This window comes from Palaemon carinicauda, chromosome 20 (genome assembly GCF_036898095.1).
Source record: "Palaemon carinicauda isolate YSFRI2023 chromosome 20, ASM3689809v2, whole genome shotgun sequence".
Classification (NCBI taxonomy): domain Eukaryota; kingdom Metazoa; phylum Arthropoda; class Malacostraca; order Decapoda; family Palaemonidae; genus Palaemon; species Palaemon carinicauda.
Window position 1 is genome coordinate 111,887,033 of NC_090744.1, and position 17,683 is coordinate 111,904,715.

A 17,683-nucleotide genomic window follows, 5' to 3' on the forward strand; every position below is an offset into this window, starting at 1 on the left:
TGGCATTCCTCTGAAAACCACGCACCCACTTGCGCAGTTTCTCACGAGCAATGTCTCTAACCTCCGCTGAGGGAGGGTTATGGAAGGCCTCAACTAGGTAGGCCTGGCAGACCGTACAATCCAGTGGATTCCAGAACTTCCAATCCCCTCTTTTGTCTGAGCAAGGGGCGTGAGTCCTGCACGCCGTATGTCCGTAAAACTGGGAGCGTTTCACGGCACAGTATGCGAAATCGCACTTCATCTGCTCCTCCTGTGGAAGAAAGAGAAAATGAGTATGGGGGAGTCATAGGAATGGCTCTTAAATTAAGTTAATATTAATCATTAATTTTAACTTATATAAGGTGTGATGCATAGAGAGTGAAACAGTAAAGGAGAACACGCTCCATGCATCTCGCCCGGCTGGTTACCATAGGCTTGGTCCTGGGATAATCCAAATGACCGAGATCATTGGATATAGTTTCCTAGGATTCCCATTATATTGGAACTCCATGGAAAGCCAAGGACAAGGTTGGGATCGAATTCATTCGGTTCCCAGATAAGAGCCAGAAGGTCTCATTAAGGGTAACTGCTTCTGGCAACCAGCCGTGCTAAGATGCACATAGCATGCTGGAAATAGAAGAATGCAAAGAGACAGCATGATCACTAATAGAGCAGTACTAGGTACTGATCTTAGAAGCAAAGCAGCTTATCTATTTGCCAGGTAGGGCTATCTTAGTCTTATGATAGCTACAGAGAGGGGGTGCAAGTATTCTTGACGCCTCCGGGGATTCCGGCAAGCCGCCGGCACGCCGGAGCTCGCTCCAGCATAGATTCTGGCATTAGAACAGACAATTTTCAAAAGTCAGTTAGATACCAGGATGGCGGCCGCCGGCACAACGGCGGCACGCCGGCAGGGAGCGGCGGCTCCGGCAGCCGGAGGATGCCGGATTGGTGACTGGGGTAAGGATGGTACAGGTAGTATCGGGTTGCCGGCAGTATATGCCGGCACTCCGGAGATCGACCGGCAAGCGGACGATTAGGTAGGAGTAGGAGAGCCGCCGGTAGTAGCCGGCGGCAGCCGGCAGTCCCTCGGAACACGGGGGGCTGGCGGCAAGGGTAGGGAAGTCACCAAGAGGCAGGTATTGCCGGCATAAGAGGCGGCAAGAGACCGGCACCCAGATAGATAGAGAGACAGGGGGAGGGGGGGAAGGATGCAGGAAGTACCTTCAGGGTTCCAGACATCCCTCCCCCTCCCTGAGGGGGTGTACCCATGATAGAGACAGGCTCTATCATCCATATGCAGGGGTCACTAGGGACCGGGAGCAGGTAGCCCAAGGGAGGACTAGGGAACACCCAAGATGGGGGGGGGGGAGACTCCCTTATGCAGAGCTACACTAGGAACTAACCTTATAGGACACTATGAAGGTATATGTACCAGAGCGGACTGCACAAGGAAGCTCGGGTAGCCCTACTCATCCACCCTAAGGAGGAGTTGTAGGACAGGGGACAGATGAGTATAAACTAACCTAAGCATAGGCTAGGCTATACAAGAGATAGGTGGGGAGGGAGAAGAGAGGGGTCTTCCCAGGAAGGGTTTCTGTACCAGAGCGGCCACAAAGGGAAGGGAGGACACTCCCTAACCTAAGATTAGGCTGATCGGCTAAAACGGTGCATGAGTACAGTTTCAGCATGGAACAGAGAAACCTTCCTAACCCGACCTAGATCAGGGCTAAAAGTCCTGAACTAGGCAAGGAAGAAGACGTATCGCTATCGCAGGAAAGTCGCAGACTATCCTAGCCATAGAGGTAGGCTAGCCTAACCTCACTCTCAGACGCAATCCTAAAGGGGGTTCATTCCTTTAGGGAGGACTGAGAGGCGATATAATACTCTATTAGACAATGAATCCCTTTACTCAGAAAAGGGATCAAGGCTAATTAGAGGGAATGCCAAGGCAGGGGATGAAGGAAGCATATAGGGGTCCTAAGGTTAGGTTAGGCTAGTAAGAATCACTGACTAGCCTATCCCCTATATGGTCCCTGAAGGCGAAAACATTTGCATCACTAGTCAAAAGTATTGTAAAATAATAATGCCACTATCTTCATAACTTAGTCTAGGATCACTGATAAATCATGCATGAACACTTGTATATAGGCTCCTGGCCTGGGGGCTATAGTAGCCGACTGGTATGAGGTCAATCGATGACCGATAAAAGCGTCTAAACACGAAATAAAAGTTCCTAGCTATGAAGACTAAATAAACTAATGTATTCGATTAGTATATAAAGCCGGAAGCGTTGTTGTGGCTAACTAAATAAGACATGCAAAACAACAACGACGCCATAAAATGGCGGGTCCGGTAGAGGCACAGCTCTGCCACAAAACATTAATTATTTCGCAAAATAATATTTACTTTACGGCCAGAGCTTAATTAAACAATACTGGAACCTTGTACTCAACTTTCCAGAAGAAGGCGAGGCTGAAGGTAACGACATAGCGAAGATGCAAAACGATAAAGTTCACACAAGGGAAAATCCGTCTCAGTAGGGCAGCTACTAAACAAAGGATGAAGACGCTCGTGACGTCATTAGAGCAATGGCGTCCGTTTGTTTACGTCTCGAGTATCAGTAGTAGCCACGAGTGAGATTAGCTGTGGAACGGCTCCCAGCTATTCTCAGCCCTTACACACCGAAGCGTTAACTCTGTTCGGGGTGGAGATAGCTATGTGGCACGACCAGACATGCGTGTCCCCTGTTGTATTACGATGTCTTAAAGGGAAACCTTTGAGATACTCGCTCCAGAAGTTAGAATTCTGTGATAACCTGTGGTTAAATTCTCTGGGAATATCTTAGTAGTCTTATACCCAAGGAAGCTACCAAACAGGAACCTTCCATCAGGACGCCATGGCTATCTCACCCAAAAAGAAGGATGTCAGATGGCACTGGTGTCGGGCGTCGGTGGGGTGTCTCAGGTTGGTATAGTTAGGACCGCTGTGTCGGCACACCCCTCTTGTGTATGGTGACGAAGGAATATTCTAAATGGAAGACGACCTGTGAATAGTGGCTTTCACACGCCCTTTCTTTATACACAACGCCCTTAGGGGTGCTCGCGCGAGGGTAGTAACTTCTGCATTCCATGCTTTAACTTTCTCTGGTATATTTGGAAGTTATTTATATCAGAAAAGTGACAAGAAGGACCTTTTCACTGGGCGACACAGGTCGACCCAGAAAACTGGATTAGCAAAAGGGGATAATCCTGATATAGTGCATCTGGTGAGTATTAAGGACACATGACTATTTCTTTACATATTCCTTAATATGCTTAAGCTGATCCAATATACGAGAGGTCATTTTCACTACAATACTTGTTCAAGAATAACTGCCTCGGTAGGATCCTGCATCGTAAATTAAACGCTGACAAAGAGCTAAATATTTCTCTATTTACACCAGTAAAATATAATCCACTAAGGAATAAAAAATTCAAAATAATCCTTATACACTACCAAATTCAATATGCACGATCTAAAATATTCTTTAAACCTAAATAAAATTACCAAAAATTATGTTTATAAGAAATAACATTTACATAACACAGACCATACTAAATACCAAAGGAATCCACTATTTTGACTTAAAAGTTTATATTTAAATGGAAAATCAAGTCCCATTTAATAAGACTATAGCTATTGGGACTATCATGAATGCAAATTATACCAAATTAAGCCATAATAATTTTCTGCCTTTCCAGAAGCTAAATAGGCCTAAAATAAATTCAAGAAAGTTTACTCAAACCTCTAGTGATTGATAGTACAGTACTATTGTAAATGAGTAATGATGAAGTAAGACTTCAGAATAGTCACATAAAATTCAAGTAATCAATGTATTAAAATAGAATAAGAATAGATAACATCAAGAGCTTCAACTAATTTATCAAACTTTTTATTGAACCTCGGTTTATAACTAAGGTGTATGTTAACTGATACCGGTAACCATAAATTGAAAATCAGTAGTGAAGTTCGCAGTTTTGATTTCACAACCCCCAGGAATTGAAAGAACTCATAAGAGAATGCATATTGGGTACTGTATTTCTTTGTGATGACTCTTTTTAAGTTACTAACCAGAGATAAAAGGAAGCTCTCGATACATACAGTCTTAGCTGAAAAATAGTTTCCGAATTATTCCCAGAGTCAAGTTGACCAGACACTAATAATGTGGTATACACTCTTGATTCTCTATGAATGAAGAAAAAAATCGAACCCAAGGCTCCAGTTTCTGTGAAAAAAATAATTCAAAAGTCTACTAAATAACACCATTCTCCTTAAAATAAATTCTTTATAAGCTTTAAAATAACCACACTATCTCCTTCACAAACTTTATCTGAACTTTATTTCTATCTGCAATTCATGTAGTCAAATTGCACCATCTATGAAATATTTTAGATTTCAAGAATAATGAACTTTTACATTTTAGATTTCAAGAATAATGAACTTTTACATCGCACAAAATAAACTTGCCAAAATGTTGGAAAATATTTTGAATCAGTTATGATTAAGCTGCTAGTAATCCTTCCTCAACCTTGCTTATAAAAAAATTGAACATTTTGTATATGAAATTTGTAATTATTTAATAGACAAAATAACAAACTCATTGAACAACACCCAAAAGCTGGCAAAACGATGACTTCCCCAACCTCCAAGGTCTGCTTCATTAAATCACAAAATATAACAAATTCGTATATAACAAATTCGTAGATAATTTGTATTTTTCCTAACTATACAAACCTTCGCTATTTAATATGGGTATTACTTTCGGCGTAGCTGAAATGACGAGCCATTAGAATTTTAATGAGGGTTTAGTACCCCCTCGCTAGTTAGCGAGGGGGTAGCTTGCTACCCCTCCCCTTTCTCACACACCTGTGATAGCTCACTTTGCTTAGAGGTAGGACTTCCCGGGGGACAGGGCTGGCGGGCAAGTTTGATTAAATAGCTAAGGTTTGTATAGTTAGGAAAAATACAAATTATCTACGAATTTGTCATTTGTTCCATAACTGAAATACAAACCACGATATTTAATATGGGCGACTCAACCCTTAGGTAGGGTGGTAAGTCCCAGCCATTACTGGCTTTTGGCTTTTTGCCTGGGGACTCAGTATCTGAGTGTGTCAGTACTCAAAGATAAGGAGTCCCTGCACCTCACAAGTGCCTTGCGATGCAAGGACCGCGGCCTACATAAGCTTGTGTGTGAAGGAATGAAGTGTGACTCGTCCTAGGAAGTTGACCTGAAGTCCTTTAGATGGAATTCTAGGATAGGACGTTCGAAATACCACCTCGTAAGGGTATGGGGGACGTGACAGTATTATCTTAATACTAGGAACACAAGGAAACATGGTTTACCTGCAGTGGTTTGGGTCAGCTGTGCAGAGAACCCAGGATGGTGCTTTCCCAAAGAGAGGGGAGAATGAAGAAAAGAATAAGGGCCAGGCATACCTTTTCATTCATGCAGATTAAACCAGGTAACAATGCCCTCAACCCTCTGCTACTTGTCCATTAAGGAGCCTGAGGTTTAAACCAGCTGTTGTGCAGCCACCACAGGGCCGATAGAAAACTTATCGAGCCTCCTGTGGGTCATGTCTTGCAGGTAGTGGGCTGTGAAGGTCGTCTGACGCTTCCAAACCCCTGCTTGTAAAACCTGCGTCACTGAGTAGTTCTTCTTGAAGGCCAGAGACGTAGCAATGCCCCTGACATCGTGTGCTCTAGGGCGACGTGACAGAGGAGGGTCGGGATTCAGGGAATGATGGATAACCTTGCGAATCCACGCCGAGATAGTATTCTTAGTGACCCTCCTCTTCGTCCTTCCGGTGCTCACAAACAATGCCTGCACCCGAGGACGAATTGCAGCTGTTCTCTTAAGATAGAGCCTCAGACTCCTCACTGGGCACAGTAGGAGATGGTCCGAGTCATCTGTTACACAACGAAGACTCGAAATCCGGAAAGAGTCTAACCGAGGGTCCGGCAATCCTGGATTTTGAGTCTTAGCAACAAACGTTACCTTCCCCCATCCCCTTGAATGGGCGAGGTCATACGAGAGACCATGAAGTTCGCCGTCTCGCTTGGCCGAGGCCAAAGCAAGTAGGAACACCGTCTTCCAAGTCAGGTGGCAATCAGAAGCCTGGCGTAATGGTTCGAAGGGAGGTCTCTTAAGAGACCTGAGAACTCGAACCACGTTCCATGGAGGAGGTCTCACTTCCGACTGAGGGCAGGCAAGTTAATAACTTCGTATGAGTAGAGAAAGTTCCAGCGAAGAGGAAATGTCCATTCCTTTGAGCCTGAAGGCAAGACTTAAGGCTGAGCGATAGCCTTTCACTGCCGAGACTGAAAGGCGCATTTCTTCCCGCAAATACACGAGAAACTCCGCTATTGCTGGAATAGTGACATCGAGTGGAGAGATACTCCTTCCACGACACCAACCACAGAAAACTCTCCACTTTGCCTGGTAGACCCCTGCGGATGACTTTCGCAGGTGTCGAGACATCCTTTCAGCAACTTGTTGCGAAAAGCCTCTCTCTGTGAGGAGATGCTGGATAGTCTCCAGGCATGAAGCCGCAGCGAAGCTACGGCTTTGTGAAAGATGTTGGCCGTGTGGTTGTTTGAGTGGCTCGTGTCGTGGAGGAAGTTCTCTCCGGAGTTCCGTCAGGAGCTGCAGAAGGTCCGAAAACCACTCTGTGTGATGCCATAGCAGAGCTATCAAGGTTATTGAAAGGTTAACCGATATTCTGGTCTTGTTGAGTATTCTTCTCATCAGACAGAATGGGGGAAAGGCGTATACGTCGATGTTGTCCCACCGTTGTTGGAAGGCATCTTGCCAGAGTGCCTTTGGGTCCGGGACTGGGGAGCAGTACAACGGAAGCTTGAAATTCAAAGCTGTCGTGAACAGATCCACCGTAGGGGAACCCCACAAAGTCAGGACTTTGTTGGCTACTAGACGATCCTAAGACCACTCGGTACTCACTATCTGGGATGCCCTGCTCAGACTGTCGGCGAGCACATTCCTCTTGCCTGGAATGAAACGAGCTGGTAGTGGAATCGAGTGGACTTCGGTCCATCTCAGTATCTCTACTGCTAGATGGGATAGCTGCTCTGAAAAGGTACCTCCCTGCATGTTGATGTAAGCCACTACCGTGGTGTTGTCGCTCATCACCCCCACGGAGTGACCCGCCAGGTACTGTTGGAACTGTTTAAGTTCCAGGAATACGGCATTCATTTCTAGCAGATTTATGTGGAGGCCCTTTTCTGATTCTGACCAGAGGCCTGAGGTCCTGTGGTTCAGAACATGGGGCCCCCACCCTTTCTTTGAGGCGTCTGAGAACAGCATCAAATCCGGAGGGAGGACGAGAAGATCCACTCCCTTTCATAGGTTCTCGTCTGTCACCCACCACTGAAGGTCCGTCCGTTCCGCAAGACCCCAGGGACCAAGACGTCCGGGGAATCGTGTCCCTGATTCCACCGGGACTTGAGTCGCCATTGCAGGGATCTCATCCTGAGGTGCCCGTTTGGAACTAGACGGGCCAGGGAAGAAAGGTGACCGAGGAAACGTAACCACGATTGGGCTGGGAGTTCTTCTCGTCTGAGGAAAGGATCTGCGACCCTCTTCAGCCTTTCTATCCTGTTGTCTGATGGGAAGGCTTTGTGGAGATTGGTGTCCAAGACCATGCCTAAATATACCCGTCGCTGAGTTGGAAGCAGAGAAGACTTCTTGAGATTTACCATGATCCCTAGATCTTGGCAAAGTCCCAGAAGCTTGTCTCGGTGTCGAAGAAGGGTCGACTCAAGAGTCTGCCAGGATCAGCCAGTCATCCAAATAACGGAGGAGACGGATGCCGATCCTGTGTGCCCACGAAGAAATCAGGGTGAACACTCTGGTTAATACCCGAGGTGCTGTGGAGAGACCGAAACACAGCACCTTGAACTGGTAGATCTTGTTGTCTAGGCTGAATCTTAAGTACTTCCTTGAAGACGGATGGACTGGGATCTGGAAGTACGCGTCCTTCAGGTCCAGTGTACACACTAAGTCTTGTGGTCTCACTGCAAGTCTGAACGTGTCCGCCATCTCCATGCTGAACAGGGTTTGTTTGACAAACCTGTTCAGAGCTAAGAGGTCGATGACTGGTCTCGAGCCTCCAGACGCCTTCCTTACAAGAAAGAGTCGACTGAAGAAGCCTGGGGAACCGTCGACGACCTCCTGGAGAGTGCCCTTCTTTAACATGGTCTCGACTTCTACCTGTGGGGCTTGCCCCCTTGCTGATCCCATGGCAAAGGAGCTCAACGACACTGGATCCGCTGTTAGGGGAGGTAGAGATGTTGTGAACGGGACGCGATATCCCCGACTGATTACGGAAATCGTCCAAGAATCGGCCCCGAGTTGCTGCCACCTGATTGCGCAACTTTGTAGGCATCCCCCCACAGGTGGACATGCAGGGGGACTGCCTATCCTAGCGTTTGCGGCCTCGGCCACTCCCTCTATGATTTTTCCCTCCCCTGGAGGACTTTTTGCCTTTCTTGTCTTTGACAGGAAAGGGCTTTGACACCGTTGCCTTTGCTGCCACTGCCGGTTTCATAGTCTTGGACGGGCGAGGTTGTTGAGGTGCTGGAGGTTTATAGGGCTTTGATGTATGAGCCATATGTAGTTGAGAGTCCTGGTTGGACTTCCTCCACCTCTCAGCTGCCTGTTCCATGTCTTTAGGCTCAAAAAGATTCTTTCCCAAAATGGAAGAATGTCTGAGCCTGCTGACCTCGACGGCTGGGACCTTCGGTTGGAACCTCTCTGCCACCGCATCACGTTGTTTCAGAATGAAATTGGCCCACAAGTTCGAGACTTGGTAGGCCAGAAACTCAATGGTACGGGTGCCCGAAAGGAGGAAGGTGTCCAGGGCCTTCCTGGTGCTCTCCTTAGACAGGTCCTCGGATCGCAACAAGATGCCAAGAGACCCCAGCCAGACATCCGGCCATGAAGTAGCCTGCATGGCACACTTCACAACCTTCTCCTGAGTTAGGATCTCAGTCGCCGAGAGAGACACTTGCCGACTAGAGAGCCTCTCTAGAGGGACTCCCTTGGTGAGCTCTTCCACAGAATGGTGCAAGGGAAGAGCTAGGCAAGACTCCTCCATGATCTCAAAGTACCTCCTCTGGTGGATACGAGGAGGAGGGAGGAGCTTGTTGCCAGCAGTGGAACGGCTGGAGGAGGCGAGATCGGAGAGCTGCCCCTCAACCTTATCCCTGGCACTCTTCACCCCTTGGAACCAGGGCAAAGCCGCACTGGCCTTAGCGGGCTTCTGAGCGCCAAATACTCGGTCCAGGACCGTGTCCTTGCCCTCTCGAGGAGGAATCTCAGGATCCGGGAACTCGTTGAGATGCCTCATCAGGGTCAGAACCTGCCAGAAGGCATGCTCTGACTCCTGTGGCTCCCCTCCTGGAGAACTGGCAGCAAAGTCTCCCGTCCCCAAAGGCTCTTCTTGGGGGGACAAGTGGACGTTCTCTGCGGGTCTTGTTGGCTCTGGTCGAATCCTAGAGGATGACTTGGGGATGGTCTTAAGAGTCCTTAGGTTCCCTCCTGGGGGAATACAGGACTCCAACAACGACGTCTGTGGGCTCTTCTCCACCCCAACCCAGGACGATTCTTCTGTACGAGGTGGGGTTTCTCCCATTGGTGCGATGGGAGAACGTCTCACCTCGGTAGACTCCCCTGAGGACGAAAAATCCTGTCCACAGGAGAGGGAGAGAGTCTGGGGGGGAGGAAGAGAAAGTCTGGGGGGGTGAAAAGAGCCTTCCTCAAGGACTTCCAAGGAGCCAGCTTGGCCCTGGGAGAAGTTACCACGACTTCTACTACTCTCTTCCTCTTCAGAGGGGTCGGAGCTGCCATTGATTTGAGGCCCATTTCAGAGAAGCCAGGTTTGAAAGCCTGCATGATGGCTCTGACAAGGGACCCGAACCATGGCTGCTAGAGACTCCCTCTGGAGGGAAGGGTATCGGGCGATCCTTCGGAGTAGAAACTACAACTGGGCCTGCCTGAAAAGAAAGGGAAGGAGGAGGTTGGTTCCTGGACCTATCCGGAGTTCCCCCCTCCTCCTGCGGAAGCGCTGTTCTGCGCTTGCGGGGGGGAAGGGGGGCACGTGAAGATGACGACCTGGAGGCTCTCGTTCCTGTAGATTCGTGCGGAGGGGGGGTGTGTGCTCGCGCTGGCGCTTGCGCGGTGGGATTTTCCCTGGTTCGCGCACGGGTGAACGTTCGTACAGGCGCGCGGAGATGATGGCGAGGGCAGGCGTGGGCGTGTTGGAGAGCGATGGCGCACTGGTGAGCGATGGCGCGCAGGCGAGCGACTGCGCACAGGCAAGGAAGTGCGTGGGCGCGTTACCGCGCTGGCGAGCGATGGCGCGCAGGTGATCGGTGGCGCGCAGGTGCGCGATCTGGCGAAAGCAGAGGGTGCGCAGAAGAGTGTGCAAGCACTTGCTCGCGCGGAGGTGGTTGCTCGTGTGCGCGTGGGAGCGCAGGATCTCTAAGCTCTAGAGAGCGTGCGCGCACACGCATGGGAGAATCCCTTAGCGCGTGGGCGCGCAGGAGGGCGCACAGCAGGAGCTGGATCAGGTGCGCGCGATGGCGCGCAGGCGAGGTCCGAAGGCGCGTAGGAGATGGCTGACGGGAAGGAGAAGAAAGATTCTTCCCTCCTGCGCCCAGATCCGGAGATCGTGGGCGAATGCTGGCGCGCAGGTGAAGAGCACTGGCGCGCAGGAGATCGTGGGCGCGCGCGCATCAGGATTATGGCGCGCAATTGTGCACTGGCGAGGAGAAGATCGCTGGCGTACAGGAGATCGCTGGCGCGCAGGTGAGCACTGGCACGCAGGTCAGCACTGGCGAGCAGGAGAGCGCTGGCGCGTAGTCTCAGCAACAGGAGATCGCTGGCGCATTGTCCCTGGAACAGGTGGTCTCTGAATTGATGTCTCAGGAACAGCAGGCGAGCGCTTGCGCCCAATTGGGCGCGGGCGCGCAGGAGAACGTTGGCGCACAGGGGATACCTGGCGCTTAGGGGACTTACTCACAATGTGAGAAAGCCCCTTTTGCCCCGAAGGGACCGATGCCCGTTGGATAACGGGGTGCGTGGGCGCCCACAGCGCATCAGCGGCCAGGAATGGAGATGGGAGGTTAGCAGGTCTGGCAGGCGAAGGAGATCGTGAACGATCTGCAGAGAAGTGCACTGCGAGGAGGATCCTCTGCGGGGGACTGTGAAGGCGAAGAACCGAAGAGGCGCCTCCTAACTCCCTTGTGGGGAGAAGGAAGGCCTCTACAACGAAGAGGAGGGCGAGCTTTCCATCTGATATGTCCTCTGGGGGCAGCAGGCAGACCATCGTCAGTCCTCCGAAGAGGAGTCTCTGTTAGTGAACTCCCCCGAGGGGGAAAATCACCTGCAGGAGAGACTGTTGGACTTAGCTCCTCCCTCGAAGGATGTTCGGAGGGGGGAACTAAGCCTTCAGCTACATCAGGAATCATAGCAGGGGTTTGACCCAACTCGTCGGAAGCCCCTGGCACAACAACGTTGATGATAGACAGAGGATCAACCTCTGCTACCGTTGGCGACTGTTTGACAGCAGCACCCAACCTGATTGTGTCAAACAGGGCTTCCTTGGAGGGCGAACCCTGAAGCCCCAAGGAAGCCCAAAGCTGTAAAAAATTGTTAGACACATTGTTATCTGAAATATCCTCCCCCGGGGGAGGAAGAGGAGCTGCCTCGCTATGGGAGGCAACTCCCTCTCCTGAACCCCAAGGCTGGTGAAAGTAAGTATGGCCTATGCTACCACTCGACGGCCTCTCGGAAGAGACCGATCGAGTGGGAGCTTCGGAGGAGGTTCGGGCTACGGAAGAAGAGTCCTTGGGATTTTCCCTCTTCAAGGAAATCCCTGAAGGAGAAATATCCCGTTTGGACTTCTTCTTCCAGCGCCGGGAAAACCTCTCCCATTCGGAGGTAGACCACTCCCTACACTCGCCACATACTCTATTCCTATCACACCGTTGACCCCTACAAAAAGGACGTAAGGTGTGAGAGTCCGTGTCGACCGCCGACTTATAAGTACCACAAGGGCGGTCAGGTAAGCCGGGACACTTCCGCATGGTAGAGGCCAACTTCCAAACACACTGTATAAAAGAAAAAGCAAAAACAAAGATCAAAGGCTGTCAAAGTAAGCGAGGGTGGGAGCAGATACGTCTGATCGTCACCCGAGCCAAAAGCAAAGTGAGCTATCACAGGTGTGTGAGAGGGGGGGATTGGTAGCAAGCTACCCCTCCCTACCCCTTCGCTAACTAGCGAGGGGGTAGTAAACCCTCGTTAAAATTCTAATGGCTCGTCATTTTAGCTACGCTGAAAGTAATACCCATATTAAATAGCGTGGTTTGTATTTCAGTTACGGAACAAATACCAAATTTCAAGCTGTAACTTACAGCCACCATACAAATCTCAAGTAAAAGAATACTTCACAATATTGTTTTTTCTCCTTACAGTGTTTTATTCCACTGGCAAATACAATACACAACAATCACCCTAAAATATCTTTATACTGTATAGTTTTCTCCCAAAACATGTGCTCACTATTTCATGGTCACTTTCATTTAAATTCACCTTCCTATTCTTGCAGAGACATATTAGCCTCACTATCATTGATTAGACTTCTTTCTTACCAACTCTTCTTATTTGAAAAGTTTTCTTATCCGTCTGCTTCCTTCCTCAAATACTCTTGACACACCAAGTCGGGTGTCTCAAAACAAAATTGGGTAATGGAAGGGAGTCAATTAGGTCACCATGCCCTTCAATTCATCATTCCTGCAACAGAAGACAGAATTATGGGAACAGGCAAAAATATGAATAATTGAAGACGAAGTTATAAGACAAGGGTTCGTATCCTGTAGTTAAGAAAAATAAAGATTTCTTAAAAATGTTTTCATTCACTCCTACACAAATACAAACCCTCGTCCTTTACATGGAGACTCATCCTTTGAAGGGAGGAATTCCCTTTTCCCACAAGCTGGAAAGCTTAGCACGAGAGCTCAAAACTCATACATCTGCGATGCTGAAAAATTTTGAGGCTCCTTTCACCATGTGTACCAGTGGTTTAGTAATACCAGTGGATTCACTGCCCTGGTTTTGAAGGTTGTTCCGAGCCAAAAATCTCTGTCGTAGAATTGGCAAAGATTTGTGATGTGTTTGCTTAAATCACATTGCATGGAACACAAGATTATGGGTTTACACAACAATCATACCCAAAATATCTTCGTATTGTTTTCTCCTTAAAAAAATCTCCATTTCAAGGTCTCTTTCTTTTCAATAAACCTACCCATTCTTTCTGTTGGCTTTACGTGTAGTAATAGATAAAGGCCCATTAGCCTCGCTAACACTGTAATTAGAATTCTTTCTTACCAACTATGTTTTATTCTTTGACAAGATTTCCTATCCGTCTGCTCCTTTCCTCAAATACTAGGACACTCCAACTGGTCTGGCGTCTCACTGGGTAATGGATTGAAAATCACGTAGGGAACCATGCTCCTCCATCATCCCTGCAACAGAAGGCAGTATTATAAACAGGCAAATGGGAGGCAAATAAATTAACAATTTCATTTCTAAAATAAGATAAATAGGGAGACATGTTCCCATAAGGTTGTCACCTACAGAACTAGTAGAATAAGAAGAGCACAACCTAACCTAACCACATTCAATTACCCTATGGTACTGGGGGGAAGTTTGACCCCTTCAGCGTCAACCTCCGACCTCGTTGGCTTCGTGACCTAGACTATCACTAAAAATATACAATAAACAATTGTAATTGTCTTATCTTATTTCCCTTAACATTCTTCAGACTTTATGTTGCAGATGGTAACTTATCTTCCCATGTGCCTATCATGACATAGATTAGAAAGCGCTAAATATTCAGATTTTCCCGAAGCAAGTAACAGATAGAAAAATTAAATTGACCGCACTACAGAACCAAAACATTAGTTTAATGTTGGCTGCCACAATTCTACTATCAATCTGTGACTTCGAAATGCTAAAATTTACCAAAATATTTGAATACAGAAAATAAAAGTTTTGGCACACGTCAAACATTCACACTACTGTAGGTCGGGGATGTCTACCAAACTTATTTTTCTGTAATTATACTCCAATTCCAAATTTGTGGTTTATAAACTTTACAGCACCAATAATGTTTAAAAATAATCTCGTTCCCTAATTTAATAAGAAAATACTAACAAGCACACTTACCCAAAACATATGAATAGCAACTAAAATAATATAGAGTCCCTTACTCTATATAAATTTTTTAGCTATTGTCAATTTCCACTTGATTTAAGGATGCTTTTAATACTCGTTAAGTAGAATAAATAAAACAAAACATACAGTTTGGGTTACAAAAAATAACCCAGTTCTGAAATCACTATATTCATTAAAAGAGCATAAATTACATGTATATAAATTCAGTTAAGTTATGAAATATGCATAAATACTATAGTCCATCTAAAATCTCTATAATAGAAAGAAAATTTCTTTGGGTATGAAATTTGTAATAAATTTTAGTTCCTAGATCATCAAAGTTTTGTGCCAAGAAGAGTTCAGATGTCCCAAACTGAGGACTTGGGCTAAAAATCAAAAATTTTAAGTAATTTTTATTTTTCCTAACATACTTACCGAGAACTACTTTCTTAGTAGTTACCTGTAACCTCCTCTCTACCGACCAGAGTTTTGTGTAGTGTACCCCCCACCCCGTTTTCTAAGGAGGCCTACCCCCGTCATTAAGGAATGTGCCCCGAGGGTAGGCTTATCGTAGGTCGATGTCCGCCCGCGTCAACAGCTTCAGTAAGTTCTATTGGATTAGCACAATGCTTGCAAGGGAAGAGAGGCACTCGGGGAAGGAAGGGAGGGCCATTACCCGAAAGTAGTTCTCGGTAAGTATGTTAGGAAAAATAAAAATTACTTAAAATTTTTGATTTGTTCCAACACGAATACTTACCTCGAACTACTTTCTTAGGAGACTTACACTTTAGGAGGCGGGAGTGCTATTCTGACCCCCTGACCCGGGAAGCGGAGGCCAAGAGGCCCAGGGATAACGGTACCTACTAGAAAACGGATGAGAGGGTAACTACACAAGAGTTCACGTTAGTGTCTAAGTGCTCACCCTTTGAAAAAACTTCTTCTGATGCTTCTTCCAGTATTGTAGTCGTGAAGAATGTGTTATCCAATGGTATAAGCTGGTACTCCCCGATGAGGATAGGAAGCAACTGGGTAGGATGGAAGGAAGCCGCACCTGTGTCTCCCGGTTGCTAGCTGTGATTGAGCCTGGGGCTTTTACCGTTACACCGCTTGGAGGGCGGAGATGACTGTTCCAATGGAGAACCCGTCTAAGGACTTCCTCGAGTAGTCCTTGAGGTAATGGGTAGTAAAGGTTGACTGGTCCGACCAAGTACCTGCTCGCAGGATCTGACCTACTGCCATGTTTTTCTCAAAGGCTAAGGAGGTGCTCAGGCCCCTGATGTCATGAGGTCGGGGGGGGGGTGCCTGGCACTGCTATGCCTTCTTCCTTGTAGGCTCTGGCAATAACTTGTCTCAACCAGAAGGAAATGGTGTTCTTGGACACTTGCTTCTTAGTAATACCCGTGGATACGAAGAGGCTCTTGATGCCTGGGCGGAGATGAGCCGTTCTTTCAAGGTATTTTCCAATTGTCCGTACAGGGCATAATTTCAAATCCTCTGAATTACTCGTCCTAGGGATGGCAGGTATTGAAAAACCTTCGAACCTCGGATCCCAGACTGCTGGGTTCTGAGTCTTAGCCACAAAAGAAGGAACGAACTTGAAGGATACTTCTTTCCACCCCTTCGAATGAGAAACGTCATATGACAGACCATGGATCTCACCCACTCTCTTAGCGGACGCCAAGGCCAGTAAGAAGACTGCCTTGAGGGCGAGATCTCTGTCCACGATATCTTTCAAAGGTTCAAAGGGGGGGCCACACAACATCTTCAGGACCTTGGCTAAGTCCCACTGGGGCACCCTACTCGCCTTTGGGGGGCAGTTCTGCTCGAAACTCTTGACAAGCATCGCTATGTGCCTCGAGGCCCCCAGGTCGATGCCCTTCAGGAGGAAGACTTGGCCTAAGGCGGCCCGAACCCCTTTTATGGCTGGGATTGACATTCCCACCTTGTCTCTTAAGAAACACCAGAAAATCTGCTATGTCTGGGACAGAGGCCTTAAGAGGTTTAATGCGCTTTTCAGAGCACCACTTCGTGAAGGAGGCCCACTTAGCCTGGTAGACCGTGGCTGACGACTTTCTCAGGTATAGCGACATTCTCTTAGCAGTGGATGAAGAATATCCTTCTTTCTTCAGGAGACGCTCGATAGTCTCCAGGCGTGAAGACGTAGGGAGAGTGGGTTGTCGTGGAGCCTGAGAAAATGAGGTTGATGCAGAAGGTCTGACCTGTCGGGCAGAGGCCACGGTGGTTGACTCGCCAGGTCTTTTAGGTCCGCGAACCACTCTCTCTCCGGCCACCAGGGCGCTACCAAAGTCATCTTTAGGTTTCGGGCTGTCCTTACTCTGTTGAGCACTTGCCTTATCAACGTGAAAGGGGGAAAAGCGTACACATCTAGATTGTCCCACTTGTGCTGAAAGGAGTCTTCTCAGGCTGCTTTCGGGTCTGGTACAGGAGAACAATATACGGGGAGTTGGGCGTTGAGTTTTGTTGCAAAGAGGTCCATCACCGAGGAACCCCCACGTTGGATGATGAGCTTGGCTACTTCTGGAAGAAGGGACCATTCTGTCCCTACTATCTGGCCCACTCTGCTAAGACTGTCGGCCAGCACGTTTTTCTTCCCGGGAATGAACCTCGCTAATAACACCACTTGGTTCTCTTCTGCCCAATCTAGAATTTTTATGGCGAGATCGCACAATTCCTTCGACTTCAAGCCTCCTTGCTTCTTTATGTATGCTACTACCGTGGCGTTGTCGCACATCAACGCCACGGTGTTTCCCTTTAGCAGATCCGCGAAGTGTAGGCAAGCCTTCTGGACTGCCTTCAACTCCAGGACATTGATGTGGAGTTCCTTTTCTCCGTCCAACCAGGTCCCTCGTGCTGTTTCGTCGAGGAGATTGGCTCCCCACCCTTGGTTGGAGGCGTCTGTGAACAGTAGTAACTCAGGGGGGGGGTAGCTCCCGAAGGGCATCCCCTTGAGTGAGTTCGACCGGCAATGCCACCATTCCAGGGAGGGTCTCGTGTTTGGTAGAACTGGGATTAGAACTTGTTGTGAGTCCAGTTGGCACCAGAGGTTCTTCAGGTTCCATTGTATGGCTCTGAGCCTTACCCTCCCTTGGGGAACTAGTTTCTCCAATGAGACCAGGTGACCTATCAGTTTCTGCCAGTCTTTCGCTCTCCTGGGGTGCTCCGACAGAAACGGCCGAATGATATTCATGAGGTTGCTTATTCTGTCCTCCGAAGGGAAGGCTTTTCCCAGAATGGTATCTAACGTCATTCCCAAGTAGTTCATTCTGGTGGATGGGGATAGGTTTGATTTTTCCGGGTTGATTACGATGCCCAGATCCTTGCAAAACTGGAGGAGTTTCATCCCTTGTTCCTCCAAGAGGTCCTTCGAGGAGAAAAGAAGCAACCAGTCGTCCAGGTATCAGATGA

General features: G+C 48.0%; 1 long non-coding RNA gene across 3 annotated transcripts in view; it reads right to left on the bottom strand.

Moving 5' to 3' along the window:
• Nucleotides 1–17,683, bottom strand: part of LOC137614372 (uncharacterized) — a 46,317-nt gene that overhangs the window by 13,870 nt on the left and 14,764 nt on the right. For 2 of the 3 annotated variants that reach the window (XR_011039074.1, XR_011039075.1), the window contains 3 exons: nt 13,430–13,566; nt 12,694–12,835; nt 4,093–4,246 (listed from right to left, as the gene is read on the bottom strand). This is a non-coding gene — a long non-coding RNA (uncharacterized lncRNA). The remainder of the gene's footprint in view (nt 1–4,092; nt 4,247–12,693; nt 12,836–13,429; nt 13,567–17,683) is intronic. The other variant, XR_011039076.1, reaches the window with a different exon arrangement.